Here is a 14934-nt window from a genome sequence, read left to right on the forward strand (position 1 = left end):
TGAAGATTACACTGTTAATAGTGCATGGTACTGCAAAAAATTCACCATGGTTGGGAAAGTGCTTTCAAAAGGCCTCCGGGATAAGGTTGTAGAAAAGCACAAGTTAGGAAAAAGGCTACGAAAAGTTTTTGAAGACTTTAGCTATGCCTTTGAGTACTGTTCAGAGCATCATTAAGAAGTGGAAAGTGTATAGCACCACCAACACATTGCCTAGATCAGGCTGTCCGTCCAAACTGGATGACTGAGCCAGTAGAACACTGATCACAGAAGCTACCAAGAGGCCAAAGGCAACTTTGAAGGACTTACAAGGCTTTATGGCTGGGACTTGTCGGTCTGTGCATGTGACAACCATCTCACAAGCTTTACGCAAAGCTGGCCTGTATGGCAGGGTGGCAAGAAAGAAGCCTTTCCTGAAAAAGTGCCACACTCAGTCATGTTTGCGCAATGCAAAAATACACCCGGAAGACTCTGATGCCATCTGGCAAAAGGTGCTACGGTCTGATGAGACCAAAATTGACCTTTTGGACTGAACTCCAAACGCCATGTTTGGCGAAAAGCAAACACAGCACACTACCCAAAACACACCATACCTCCTGTGAAGCATGGTAGTGGCAGCATTATGTTGTGAGGGCGTTTCTCTTCAGCGGGGAGTGGGCGACTGGTCAGGATTGAAGGGAAAATGGATGCTACCAAGTACATCCAAATTCTTGAGGAAAACCTGCATCCCTCTGCTAGACAGCTGAAGATGGGCAGGTCATTCATCTTCCAACACGACAATGATCCACCAAAAGAACAACGTAATGGCTTAAGGATAGGAAGGTGAATATTCTTGAGTGGCCGAGTCAGAGTCCTGACTTAAATCCCATAGAAAGTGTGTGGATGGATGTGACGAGAGCAGCCCATTGACACTCACTACAAAATTTGACTGAACTTGAGCAATTCTGTGAGGAAGAATAGGCAAATATTCCCCAATCTAGGTGTGCAAAGCTAGTACACACATATCCAAAAATATTAATGGCTGTAATTAAAGCAAAAGGTGGCTCTATGAAGTATTAAATCAGGGGACTGATGACTTTTACAATATATAAAATACAATTCTTGAATTTAAATGAGGTAGCAAACAGAAACTTGAAATTCAAATTTAGATAAAAAAAATTTAATAAAATTGAACTGAAATTCAATTAAATTCATATAACAAGTGTCATTTCCAGAAGAAAAGGGAAATTCGTCAAAACAAACTCCAAATGTTGTCTTGACAGTCTTGTTTGAAAGTTAAATAAGTTTAAGGTCTTACAAGCTTACAGATTTATGGACCAGGGTGGAAAAAAAAAAATTCCAGAATGCCATTACCTGTTGAATTCAAGTAAATCCAAGTAAAATCACTTACTACAACACACATTCTTTCATTAGAGTCCCGGAGCAGCTGCTTTGTGGACAGAGGCCAGTCATTATCAGTCCATGAAATTAATTTCCCCTTCAAAACTGCAGCCGGTTTTCGTTTGCATGTGAGGTTAACATGGTCCATTTCTTGTTTTTCCACTGTCGTACTCTATTAGACAGCATATCGACACCGCACCCACATATTCTGTATGTATTTAATTATGCCACTGGACAGCCTCTGGTACCACAAGAACCATGACGTCCAACTCAACTGGCTGACTTCTCTAACTTTGTGATGATTAACAGTTGTTCCTGGGAGGGAAGAGAAGAATTATGTGTCTGTTCACTTTTTCCCCTGCATCCGTTATCAACTGAGAGATGCTGCTAACCTCATTTAAGGACATCCTACCTCGGGCCAGAAAATGTAAGGGAGTAGGGCTCATTTGTTAAGATCTATCATTAAAAATCTTGGCATGTTGTACCTCTACTAATTCAGCGTCTGTAGGTTGTAGATAAGTTACATTACAACGACCTCAGCTACAGCTCGTCTTGTCTATGTCAAGAAAGTATTCACCTTCTCAGTTACTGAATACTTGACTGGTAAAAAGCCACTGTGCTGCTAGAAGATGGTTAAAAATAAAAGAAAGTGAGAAGTCACACAAAAGATGAAACATACATCAATTATATACAGTTTTGTGCAAAATTCTTAGACCCATAAGTGTTTTCACAGACAGTTATTTATATCGTTGCTGTAGTGTGTCAGTAGGAAATATTGTTTTTCATTTCCAAACATTCCTTTTGCCATTAATTGTAATAATCCTGTGGGATTTTTGAGTGAACAAGGAGTCGGTATGATCTGATCTCACCATCATCGAGTCTGTCTGTGATTACAATACATGAAGAAACAGAAAAAACTGAGACAAACTAAATCCAGAAGAACTGTGGCAACGTCTCCAAGACACTTGAAGAAACCTTTATGCAAAGCTACTGTGAAAACTTTTAGGCACTTGTGTAAAAATGCTGTAAAGTGAGGATGCTTTCAAAAATAATGTCATAAATAGATTTTATCAATTAACTTCTATTAACTAAATCAAACCAATATTTGGTGTGACCAGCCTTCGCATTTAAAACAGCTTTTGTCCAGGAACACTTGCAGATAGTTTTTCAGGTCAGTTTCTTCAAGCGCCTTGGAGACGTTGCCACAGTTTTTTCTGTTTCTTCATGTACTGTATCATCACAGACAGACTCAATGATAGTGAGATCAGATCATACCGGCTCTTGTCAGACTCCATGTTCATACAAAAATCTCACTGGATTATTACAATTAATGGCAAAATGAATGTTTGGAAATGTAAACTGATATTTCCTACTGACACACTACAGCAAAAGATATAAATAACTGGCTTTAAACCATTTTTTGGTGAAAATACTAATGTGCCAAAGACTTTTGCACAGTGCTGAATATATATATATATATATATTATATATATATATATTAGTGCTGTCAATCGATTAAATATTTGATGCATATATTGAATAACGTTATCGAACACTTCACAGCCTTCACTGCATAAATTATAAATTAAATATAGATTAATCTGTATTAGAGCTATAAAATTTATTCAGTCAAGAGCAGTGAGTGATTTTCTCTTTCTCTTTTGTTGTTTGATTAACATTAATGGCAGACTGCAGCAGGTTTATTAGGCTGCTGTCACTTTAAGACCGGCCGCACATGACAGATCTGACATGCATTTTCCTCGCAACTCTTTACGTTCATTTTAGACTTTATTTAACTCATTTAAGATTGTGCCTATGAGGATACTTGACAAAACGGGCATTTTGGCATCATTTTGTGTGTTTTTGTCCATTCAAGCACGAAAGACAACTCAATGAGGCCGGTGTTTAACAGTAAGTAGCACAATTCGACAGCGAAAAATGCTACCTATCAGACTGTGCTCCCAGCATCATATTCATGTGGTTTGAGGCTTTATTAAAGTCCATACCTACCCCTATATAAACATGAACAGAAGTGCCAACAAAACAAATGGAATCAAAATCTTTGTGTAAGAGACATTTACGACTGAAATCAAATAGCCTTGTGAATATAAAATAATAAAACAAGTTTATCTACCAAAGTTGAAATGTAATAAATATTTATATTATTTAAAAATAATAATGCAAAATTCAGTTTCAATGCTGATGTGAAATATTTATGACTGATAAATTTCTTCTTTACAGGTCTGAAAAAAAGAACTTTGTTTGCAACATTGTCAAAGAAAAAAAATCTATTCTTTTCAGACCAAAGATAGCATGAGGTTTCTATGTTAGTAACTGATCAATTTTGATTAACATCCCCAATAGTACTCTCAGTAACGCCACACAGCTCGCTGGAGCACTGATGTTTATCTGGCCAATTAAACAAATCAATGGAAAAGGTGAATTAAAGACCACTATAAAAACACAGCATGTGCACTGCCTGTTTAGTGCATAACCTACAGCAACTAGCAGTCACATTGAATATTGTTTTTATTTAGTACTTCCCTGATGAATGTTTCTGACATAACAGATATTTACAACGTTCTGCCTTCTGATGCATTTCAAAATGAATCAGGATTTTCAATAAGAAAAAATTTAGGGCAAGACTTGATTTTATCAGCTGATTGAATCGTAAAAGTACATACCAGAAAGGAGTCGGTTAAAAAATAAATTAAAAAAATTAGTGCGTCAGCTAAAGATGAAAGATGTTTCAGAGGCAGAGAAAGATATTACATTTTTTACTGTGTAATTTTATGTAAACTCCTTTGGATTCTTCAGTCAAACCTTGTTCTTTGTCTCATCAGAAGTCACTGTGTGGGCCTTTACTAGACAAAACCTCATGAAAGCCCTTCTAAAAAAACCCTCTAACAATCTTAAACATTTGATTTATGTTTTTAACTCTGAAAAACAAGAGGGCTTGAGTCAACATAAGACTGTATTTTTACACACTGCATGAAAGGGTAACTAATGAGTATGACCAGCTATTGCTAGTCAACATTGCATTTGATTTCCATTAAATTTCCCTTAATTTATGTTGGTTATTCACATAGCTGGTTTGTCTAGATTACTGTCAGACTGAGCAGAGCTGGCTGGAGTCCAGTTGGTTGAAGGGATTCAGAGATACTACAGTCAAATATCAACATGTGGAGAACAAAGCCTGCTTTCATTTAAAAACTCCCAGCGCTCTTACTAATGCATTAGAGTATTTCATCCAGTAAGAGCTTGACAACCAACACTTGAATTTATTTCAGTGGCTGTTCTGATGCAAAGCACTTTTCCTAAAAGAAAAAAGTAAGATATTTGTCCAGGTTATATTTGTACAGCTTTCCATAAATCTCTAACCATCATATCATCACTTTAGCAGATGTATTGGACATAACCCGAGACATTTGTGCACAATGACAATAGCAAAACTGATTAGACATTAAAGGGTTAGTTAAAAAAAAAAAATTCTGTCATTAATTACTCACCCTCATGTCGTTCCACACCCATAAGACCTTCGTTCATCTTCAGAACACAAATTAAGATATTTTTGATGAAATCTGAGAGCTCTTTGACTCGTCCATAGACAGCAATATAATCAACACTCTCAAGGTGTTATAATCAACACTCTCAACGTCTCCAACACTCTCACTCTGTTCACTCCTCCACGTGCGTCATTGCTTCATTGCATCAGGTCAAAGGTTGCTCTTCTGCCCAAATTGACGTGCGCAGTATGCGTACGGTCGTCCGCCGGAAGCTCGTTATTTGAATTTATAAAGTTTTGAATATGGATATTTTTCTTACAAAAACGCATCCCTTCACTTCAAAAGGCCTTTATTAACCCTCCTGAGTAGTATGGATTCATTTTTTTATGGATGGATGCATTTTTTCTGTCTTCAGAATTTGGCCTACCATTCACAACCATCATAAACACAACCATTATAAACCATTATAAACCTTGGAGGACTAAGGATATTTTTAAATATATCTCGGATTGTGTTTCTCTGAAAGAAGATAGTCATATACACCTAGGGTGGCTTGAGGGTGAGTAAATCATGGGATAATTTTCATTTTTGGGTGAACTATCCCTTTAAGTGTGTAGGCCTACTGTATATATGCACAATAAAACACTTGATGACTATCAAAAATCAGCTCATTATAAAACCCTGACAATGCAAGAAAAGCATATTTATGTAAGATTTTGCAATTTCCTTTCAGTGTAATCGGCAGAAATCTGTGGGTCAACTGGGCTTTGCTTAAACTGCTTATAACTAAAGACTATTCTCATGACCGTCAAGTGCATGTAAGATTGTTCTGTAAACACGCTCACTAGCTATTTGCTTAGGTGTCTAGAAAAGAGTATAGCTTTATTTGATTATAAACAATGAGTTTGTTCATATCTACAATCCTACTAAGGCAGGGCCACACACTTGAAGATTTTAAGTTCGATTTTAAGCCCGATTTGCACCCCCAAACAGTTTCTAATGAGCTGATTTTTGACAGTTTGTTGTCAGGTTCATGGTTTTGTTTAGAGTGATTTGATTCAGTTTTGTTCGGTTTCCTGTCATTATTTGATCTGATTTCCTAGTTTGTGACTTAGGTTACTCATTAATAAATCATTCTGTTCAGCTGGTCTTGATTAGTTCCCTTTGTTTGCTCCTTGTACTTAAACCCCGTTTCATTCTGTTCCTTGTCTGGTGTTGTTTAAGTTATAGCAGGGGTGTCAAACTCATTTTAGGTTGAGGGCCGGATAGGAAAAAAATGTAACCATGTGTGGGCTGAATTACTTTTTTTAAGCTCTTTACAGAGAAAAGACTTTATTACATTTTTATTTAATAATACTTTTAAATTTGATTATATGATTTCAAGATTGTGCCCGGTACAATATTTTCCTCTGCTGCCGCGTCTGTTCTCCTCTTTGCGTCTGTATTCAGCGTTTGCCTGTTTTAACGTCCTGTTTACAGACTTCATAATATTTCCACACACATGACAGTCTGGGAAACGATTGCAAAGCACTTTGCTTGCAAGTCCAGAAAAGAGATTGGCCAAAATAAAACTAAAAACCGTTGGGATTTATAGCTGGTGCTATACATCTCTATTTTTTTGTTATTGTTCAATTCATTCCCCGGGCCGGATTGGACACCTTTGTGGGCCGTATTCGGCCTGTGGGCCGTATGTTTGACACACCTTAGTTAAAGTGTAGTTGTCCTGTTCATTTTTTTTCTCATGGATTATTAAAAAAAAAAGACTTTCTGCATTCATTCTGAGTCTTGAATGTTATACTACATGTGACATTTGTTTTTTGTGAGAAGTTTTTCCATGTTGTTTGCACCCAATTTGAGGAATTGCACATACAAAATATCTTTTGAAAGCTGAAGGTAGTAAGCTATTCACTGTTAACATTTCATGGCTTAAGAGGCATGAGGCATTGATCACTGTAATGTAACCTTTCATCAACTGTCTTAGAAATGATTGCAATGGCCAAGAACATGTGCAACAGTGAAAAGCAAAGGAAAAAAAACATGATAAACAAAGCTGAAGGTCCTTCACAGACTCAATCACTGACCCTTTCATTAAAAGTTAATCCATATAAAAGCAGTGCTTTCAGCTGAGGCTGCCCATTCTCAAATACAGCAGAGCCATTCTACATGATGCTGGATGTCCTTATTACACACAAAGGCCCAAAAATATTTACCACACTTAAAATGTCAATGTCATTGCATTAAATACCAAACAAAAAATATGCACAGTTGAAAATACTTTCATAATTTGTTACTCAATGGAGTCACATTCATTTACTCAAATTACAACTAGACTTGGGTTTCCAAAAGGTGTCCAAAACTTGAGACCACAGTATGTCTTAATATAGTGGATACAATATTAAACTTGTTTAATATAAAACTCATATTAAACAACTTTTAAAGGATTAGTTCACTTCAGAATTCAAATTTCCTGATAATTTCCTCACCCCCATGTCATCCAAGATGTGTCGAAAACACATTTCTTTCTTCAGTCGAAAAGAAATGAAGGTTTTTGAGGAAAACATTCCAGGATTTTTCTCCATATAGTGGACTTCACTGGAGTTCAACGGGTTGAAGGTCCAAATGTCAGTTTCAGTGCAGCTTCAAAGGGCTCTACACGATCCCAGATAAGAAATAAGGGTCTTATATTGAAATGATCGGTCATTTTCTAAAAAAAAAAAAAAAAAAAAAAAAAATTATATACTTTTTAACCACAAATGCTCGTCCTGCACTGCTCTGCGATGCGCCACACATTACGTAATTACGTTGGAAAGGTCACGTGTAACTCCATCTCATTTTCTACTTCAACTTTAAAATTGTCCGACATCGTTGGTTTACCTTTTTTTGTAAAGGGCATTTGACTTAGTCTTTACACGTTCACTTTGTAGACGCTGGATCGATACTTCTGCCTACGTCACGCGACCTTTCCAACATGATTACGTAATGCGTGGCGCATCGCAGAGCAGTGCAAGACAAGCATTTGTTGGTTAAAAAGTATATAATTTTTATTTTATTAAGAAAATCGTTTCACTAGATAAGACACTTAATCCTCGTCTGGGATCATGTGAAGCTGCACTGAAACTGACATTTGGACCTTCAACCCGTTGAACCCCAGTGAAGTCCACTATATGGAGAAAAATCCTGGAATGTTTTCCTCAAAAACCTTATTTATTTATTTTTTTCGACTGAAGAAAGAAAACAAACATCTTGGATGACATGGGGGTGAGTAAATTATCAGTAAATCTTCATTCAGAAGTAACTAGAACTAATCCTTTGGAAATCATATTAGTTCTTTCATTGCAATAGTAAGTGAACAAATGGATGAATTCAAAATGATATTAATACTTTTGGTTGGAGAGGATATTTCTGCCACATGCCTTTATGAAATAATAAAAAAAATATATATATATATATCTCCCAGATTTACTTTTATGAACACCTGCTTGACTCACAAGTTCTCAAAAAAACACTGCAAGATAAATATCTCTAAGATGATTTTTAATAATAAAGGATTGTTAAAAATGTCAAAATTAACACCCTTATAAACTGTATAAGCAACAGTCAATCCTTCTAGCTCTTCATTTCCATCCTGTTAGGCATCTTATTAATTTTCTTGCCATTGTTTATAATCAACAAAGTTAGAGAGTTCAAAAGAACAGGAATGACCCAGCAGATGTGTGACTGAATTTTCAAAATGAGGATTTTAACTTCTAGTTTTGATAACTTTTGTTTGTTTTATGTGGCATAAGATAGCATCGTGTATACAGAATTGCTTCTAAAAGGATTTTACTCACACGCATTACATTTCTACATGAATAAAAACTCCTGACAGACAGACCTCAAAATGATCCCCAAAGTGTTTTCCCAACACTCAGTGAATTTGTTCATTGATCCAATTCAATTCGTTGCTCTGTTCCCTTATACCCTTGTTTCTTTGGCACCTCGTCTTTTCCCAGCATTCAGCTGTGTGCCTAACCATGCATGATGGCGTTCTATAAATTGACCATCTTCTCCCGGCTCGACTATCTGTTTCTCATTTCTGATCTTTCACAGTATGACTTCTTTTCTCTCTTGTGTTTTCCCCCGTAAAGAGATTTGAGAAGAAAACACTGACCCATTTTGAAGGGATCACCCTGCACTTATCTGAGCCATTCAGTCTGACTGCACAAAGTCATGCCAATTCAGACCCTGCAGGTCAAAGTCCATGACCTCTGACTTCCTTGTGCTCAGGCCTTGCCTCAGTGGCTTTCCACTGAATGGCCCTTATTGTCTGCCAGTTACGGAGAGAGGCTCATAAATCTTGCGTATGTGTGGTGTACAGGAGGCATTGTGGCGTGGCGAGGCGAAGGAGACGTCAGCAAAGAATAAATCTGCCTTTTTTCCCCTTATCCCTCCTTCACTATCTTTACAAGCTGGGAAACAGAGCTTAGGTGATCATTGTCCAGATCAGATCGACCCTCATCTCTGTGAAAAACTATTCTTTAAAAACCATGCAGGGATGTATTAGCAGACCAAAAGGGCTGAAAACGACAGAAAATGAGCCATCTCTATGCATTCATCCAGGCGCGAATTTAGTATTCCCAAAAGGGTTTGTCGGATTTAAGCAGATTTGTGGGACTGTAGCCACTTTCTTCAGTCTAATTCCTGATCAGCTGCAGGTCATTTTGCATTAAAATACATACATGCAAACACTGAATTTGCACATGATTTATCCAAACCTACGTCATCCAATTTTGTAGTCTACATGGATGAATTTCACTATAATACACTCTATAATATTCACTATTATACATACACTATATTGCCAAAAGTTTTGGGACACCTGCCTTTACGTTATGTTACGGGTTTAAAATGGAGTTGGCCCACCCTTTGCAGCTATAACAGCCCCAACTCTTCTGGAAAGGCTTTCCACAAGGTTTAGGAGTGTGTTTATGGGAATTTTTGACCATTCTTCTAGAAGCGCATTTGTGAGGTCAGGCAGTGATGTTGGCGAGAAGGCCTGGCTCACAGTCTCCGCTCTAATTCATCCCAAAGGTGTTCTGTTGGGTTGAGGTCAGGACTCTGTGCAGGCCAGTTAAGTTCCTCCACACCAAACTCGCTCATCCATGTCTTTATGGACCTTGCTTTGTGCACTGGTGCGCAGTCATGTTGGAGCAGGAAGGGGCCATCACCAAACTGTTCCCACAAAATTGGGAGCATGAAATTGTCCAAAATGTCTTAGAATGCTGAAGCATTCAGAGTTCCTTTCACTGGAACTAAGGGTCAAGCCCAACCCCTGAAAAACAACCCCACACCATAATCCCCCCTCCACCAAACTTTACACTTGGCACAATGCAGTCAAGCAAGTACCGTTCTCCTGGCAACCGCCAAACCCAGACTCGTCCATCGGATTGCCAGACAGAGAAGCGTGATTCGTCACTCCAGAGAACACGTCTCCACTGCTCTAGAGTCCAGTGGCGGCGTGCTTTACACCACTGCATCCGACGCTTTGCTTTGCACTTGGTGATGTAAGGCTTGGATGCAGCTGCTCGGCCATGGAAACCCATTCCATGAAGCTCTCTACGCACTGTTCTTGAGCTAATCTGAAGGCCACATGAAGTTTGGAGGTCTGTAGCTATTGACTCTGCAGAAAGTTGGTGACTTCTGTGCACTGTGCGCCTCAGCATGCGCTAACCCCGCTCTGTGATTTTACGTGGCCTACCACTTTGTGGCTGAGTTGCTGTTGTTCCCAATTGCTTCCACTTTGTTATGATACCACTAACAGTTGACTGTGGAATATTTAGTGGTGAGGAAATTTCACAAATGGACTTATTGTACAGGTGGCAACCTATCACGGTACCACGCTTGAATTCATTGAGCTCCTGAGAGTGACCCATTCTTTCACAAATGTTTGTAGAAGCAGTCTGCATGCCTAGGTGCTTGATTCTATACACCTGTGGCCATGGAAGTGATTGGAACGCCTGAATCTAATGATTTGGAGGGGTGTCCCAATACTTTTGGCAATATAGTGTACATACACTCTAAGAAACAGAGGTACAAAAGTTGTCACTGGGATGGTGCCCTTTCAAAAGGAACCTAAAGAGTGCATATCAGTACCATAAAGGAACATATTGGTAGCAAAAGTGTACATATTAGAACCTTTTTAAAGCGTACCATCTAAGTGACAGCTTTTGTACCTTTTTTTCTGATGTCAACATGAAATCAAAATGGCAATAATGAACAATTTTGATCTTATTCTTCACCATGCTATTTAAAGGTAATAAAAAATGTCTTTCAACCCCTCCGACTACATGTAATGCCAATGTTTCACAATCCAAGAAATTCCCATCATGCATAAACCATGTTTACCATGGAAATGCATCAGATCACAGATGTAAAAATGGCTTGCATGCAATGCTTCATGTAAAAAAGTAACACAAGGATGATTTTGATTGCCCAACATCAATATTCAAATTTATATTCATAAATTAAAATATTTTAGTCATAATTTGACTTAACTAACCAATCACAGGAATCAATGCATCCATGACCTTTCCTCTGATGACTTTTTCAACTTCTCAACAAGAATTATTTTTCTTATTTAATATCCTCATTGAAGACAGCTTTGGCACACAGGCTTTATAAACAAATGAGTCATTTGATTATGCAAATTAGATACTGATGATGTCATCCAGCTAAGGAAGTCTTTATTTGTTGCTAAAAAATGGTACACTCTAAGAAAAGTTCTTAAAAATATGGCACAATGTACTAGGGTTGCCCTCGACTAAAGATATTTCTGGTCGACTAGTAGTTGTTCATTTTAAGCAATTAGTCGACTAATCACACGTTTATTAATAAACCATATAAATTATAATAAAGAGCCTTTAATGCCTACATATCCTAATCAGTGTTCAAGCACATGCATAAATCTTACCACTGCGCACAGGCAGAAGTAATGATTATGAATGTGTTGAGGAAAACAGCAAGGAGATTGCTTTAACATTTTAATAATTAATTGATAAACTAGTGTTTTCTGTATTTTCGGCTGCAGTGATGAAGTTGATGCTGACTCGTCATCTTCGCAGTAGTGGACGAGCCTATATGCACGTTTCATACGGATTACATAACCTGAGAAAATTTGTTATTTTCCATTTGAATTGGTTCATTTAAAAGTAGACATTTTGCGTTCTATAGATATATTTTATGTCTGTGAGGCAAGTTTACATTGAGTTTCGTTTTTTTTTTTTTTTTTGAACGCTCACAGAGAGAGACGGCAGAAAGCACACCCTGTTTGCTTTCATTATTTTACAAACGTACAACGTTTTGTTGTTATTGTGAGTGCATACAAATAAAAGTAGACTCTTCACAGATTCAAAAGATGTATTACTCTTATCTGTATGACCAAAAATGATGTGTTTTAGGGTTGAAGGAAATAAACTTTACAGAAAAGGTATTGGTAATTATCTGCCAGGACATTATCCATTTGTCTAAGGATTGTTTTCTTGCAGTGTAGTTTTCATGAAAAATACTTGAATACTTGAGCTGATTTGACTAACATTTCAGTGACAGCCTGTGACTTTTCTGTCAAGTTTTTTTTCCATCATAATTAGACCAGATTTCAAACACCTGAGTTCTACAAATCCTTCAGCCGAGTTCCATTATTAATATTTTGGCTAATTTAATAATCGTTTCAGCTAAGAACAACACAAACATATACTCTATTGCCCTATTTGACAATTTAAATCCATTCTGGAAAATTCCACAAATTTCCCTCTGGAAATTAGCGACAAAAATGTAAAGTTGAAGAATATGTTTGGACCTGATCATGACTTAAATTTGACTCAAGACTTCAGACTGTATTCTGAGTGGCAAAACATTGACTTGTGATGGACATCTGCTACTGTTGGAGTAGATGTTTCCAATATTCCCAGAGGTGGACAGCTACATCTCTTTGAGACCAACACTCAGATTTTATCCTCCTTGGCACATTAGCAGATCTAGTTTCCTCGAGGACAGACACGTCTAATCTACACACACACACAAGATTTACCTACTATAGATCTCGCAGTCTTGAAAAGAGAAAAATCTTCATTATACCATAACTTTCTATGCTTTACTCACAGGTCTGGTTTGTAGATACAATAGCTGCAACATGCACAAAGTCATAGATATTTCTGGGTAACATCAGAGTGGTTTATAAATGGAGTAAGTTGTAGCTTGTGAAGCCCAATACCCACACATAAAGCTGAACTACAACCAAATCTCTCTTTCCACTGGCCCAAAACTGCTTTGAAATAAACCAAGACATAATTAAATCATTAGCAGACCAGACTGTGGATCAGTATGCCAAAGCAAACTAGAATTAAAGCAAGAATTGGAGACTCTGACATCTAGTCTCACACTGACTACATACTGCAACTTTTTCTGACCAAGAGCTGGCCACTTAGACAGGAAGAAACGAAGAAACAATTTTCTCAACATTTAAAGAGACCAAACACAGTATGTTTTGGTTTTACATACCATTTACAGTTGGGTTCATACAGATCATACCACAAGTGTTAATCTTGTCAACGGATCAACTAAAATGTTATTTTCATCAAATAAAATTAGATGCCATTTTAGTAATTTTCAGTAAAACCGATTAAGCTCAAATTAATGAACATGACATGACAGAACGTTGACTTAAAGGGGTGGTTGATTATGATTTCACTTTTTTAACTTTAGTTAGTGTGTAATGTTGCTGTTTGAGCATAAACAACATCTGCAAAGTTACAACACTCAAAGTTCAATGCAAAGGGAGATATTTTCTTTTACAGAAATCACTTTTTAAAGACTACAACAAATGGCTGGTAGGGACTACAACAAGCTTCTTCTGGGTTGGTGACATCACAAACCCCAAAATTTACATAAGCCCCGCCCCCGAGAACACGCAACAAAGGGGGCGAGGCCAAGTTGGGCTGCTTTAGAGAAGAGGAAGAGTTGTTGTAGTAGAGTGTTGTTACCATGCTGTCATTTTACGCCGGACTGCTTCACAAACGAGGGTCGATTCAACAATGGATTCGACGAGGGTCAATTCAACGATGGATTTGCACAAAAGATTAACATGATGGCAAATGCTAGTTGATGAGTTGAATCAACTCCACAGCAACTACATAAATTTATCCACTAACCATTCAGAAACGTCCAGTTTCATTCTAAAAGTTGTAACTTCTTCCTGAGTCTCTCCATCAGTGTCGACTCCGGTTTGAACAATGTAAGGCTGAACACCGTTACTGACAATCCTCATTTTGGCTGCGTGAGATTCTCCAGCTTTGTTGTTGTTGAGCAACCGAAGCGTGAGCTGTTAAAGCTCCGCCCTCTTCTGGAAAGGGGGCCGGGAGCAGCAGCTCATTTGTATTTAAAGGGACACACACAAAAACTGTGTTTTTGCTCACACCCAAATAGGGGCAAATTTGACAAGCTATAATAAATAATCTGTGGGGTATTTTGAGCTGAAACTTCACAGACACGTTCTGGGGACACCAGAGACTTATATTACATCTTGTGAAAGGGGCATTATAGGTCCTCTTTAATGTAAAGGATTTTTTCATTCAAAAAAAAAAAAAAGACAAAAAAAAAAAAAAATGTACACTAACCATCTATTCAACAATAACACTAACAATCATGAAAATAAAAGTACATCTCCATAAATTCTTGTAGAGAAAACTTTTGTCAAGATTGTGTGATCAGAACTTTTGTCCATAGGTAAAAAAGTACCTATTAGATATAAGAAAACAAAGTGAAATATACATATAGTTTACATGCTACTAAATGCCACAAGTATATTTCAAAGATAACCTAGCAAACTTTGAAAAATCCAACGATTCGTTCACACTTCTGCCACTTGCGACTAACACTATAAATGCCACTGGTCAAAATTTAATATTTCTTCTTCATTACCTAGATGATTCATACTGTATATTGACTTACCATATACAGTATACCATATTCTCTGTCTGAGCTGGTTTTTAACGTTTTCTTTAAATTCTCCTTGCAA

General features: G+C 37.4%; 1 long non-coding RNA gene across 1 annotated transcript in view; it reads right to left on the reverse strand.

Annotated features, from left to right (window-relative positions):
* Positions 1-1078: 1078 nt before the first annotated feature.
* Positions 1079-14934, reverse strand: part of LOC127516409 (uncharacterized) — a 64048-nt gene continuing 50192 nt past the window's right edge. The window contains exon 4 of the long non-coding RNA XR_007930984.1: positions 1079-1692. This is a non-coding gene — a long non-coding RNA (uncharacterized LOC127516409). The remainder of the gene's footprint in view (positions 1693-14934) is intronic.

Source organism: Ctenopharyngodon idella, chromosome 7 (genome assembly GCF_019924925.1).
Source record: "Ctenopharyngodon idella isolate HZGC_01 chromosome 7, HZGC01, whole genome shotgun sequence".
NCBI lineage: Eukaryota > Metazoa > Chordata > Actinopteri > Cypriniformes > Xenocyprididae > Ctenopharyngodon > Ctenopharyngodon idella.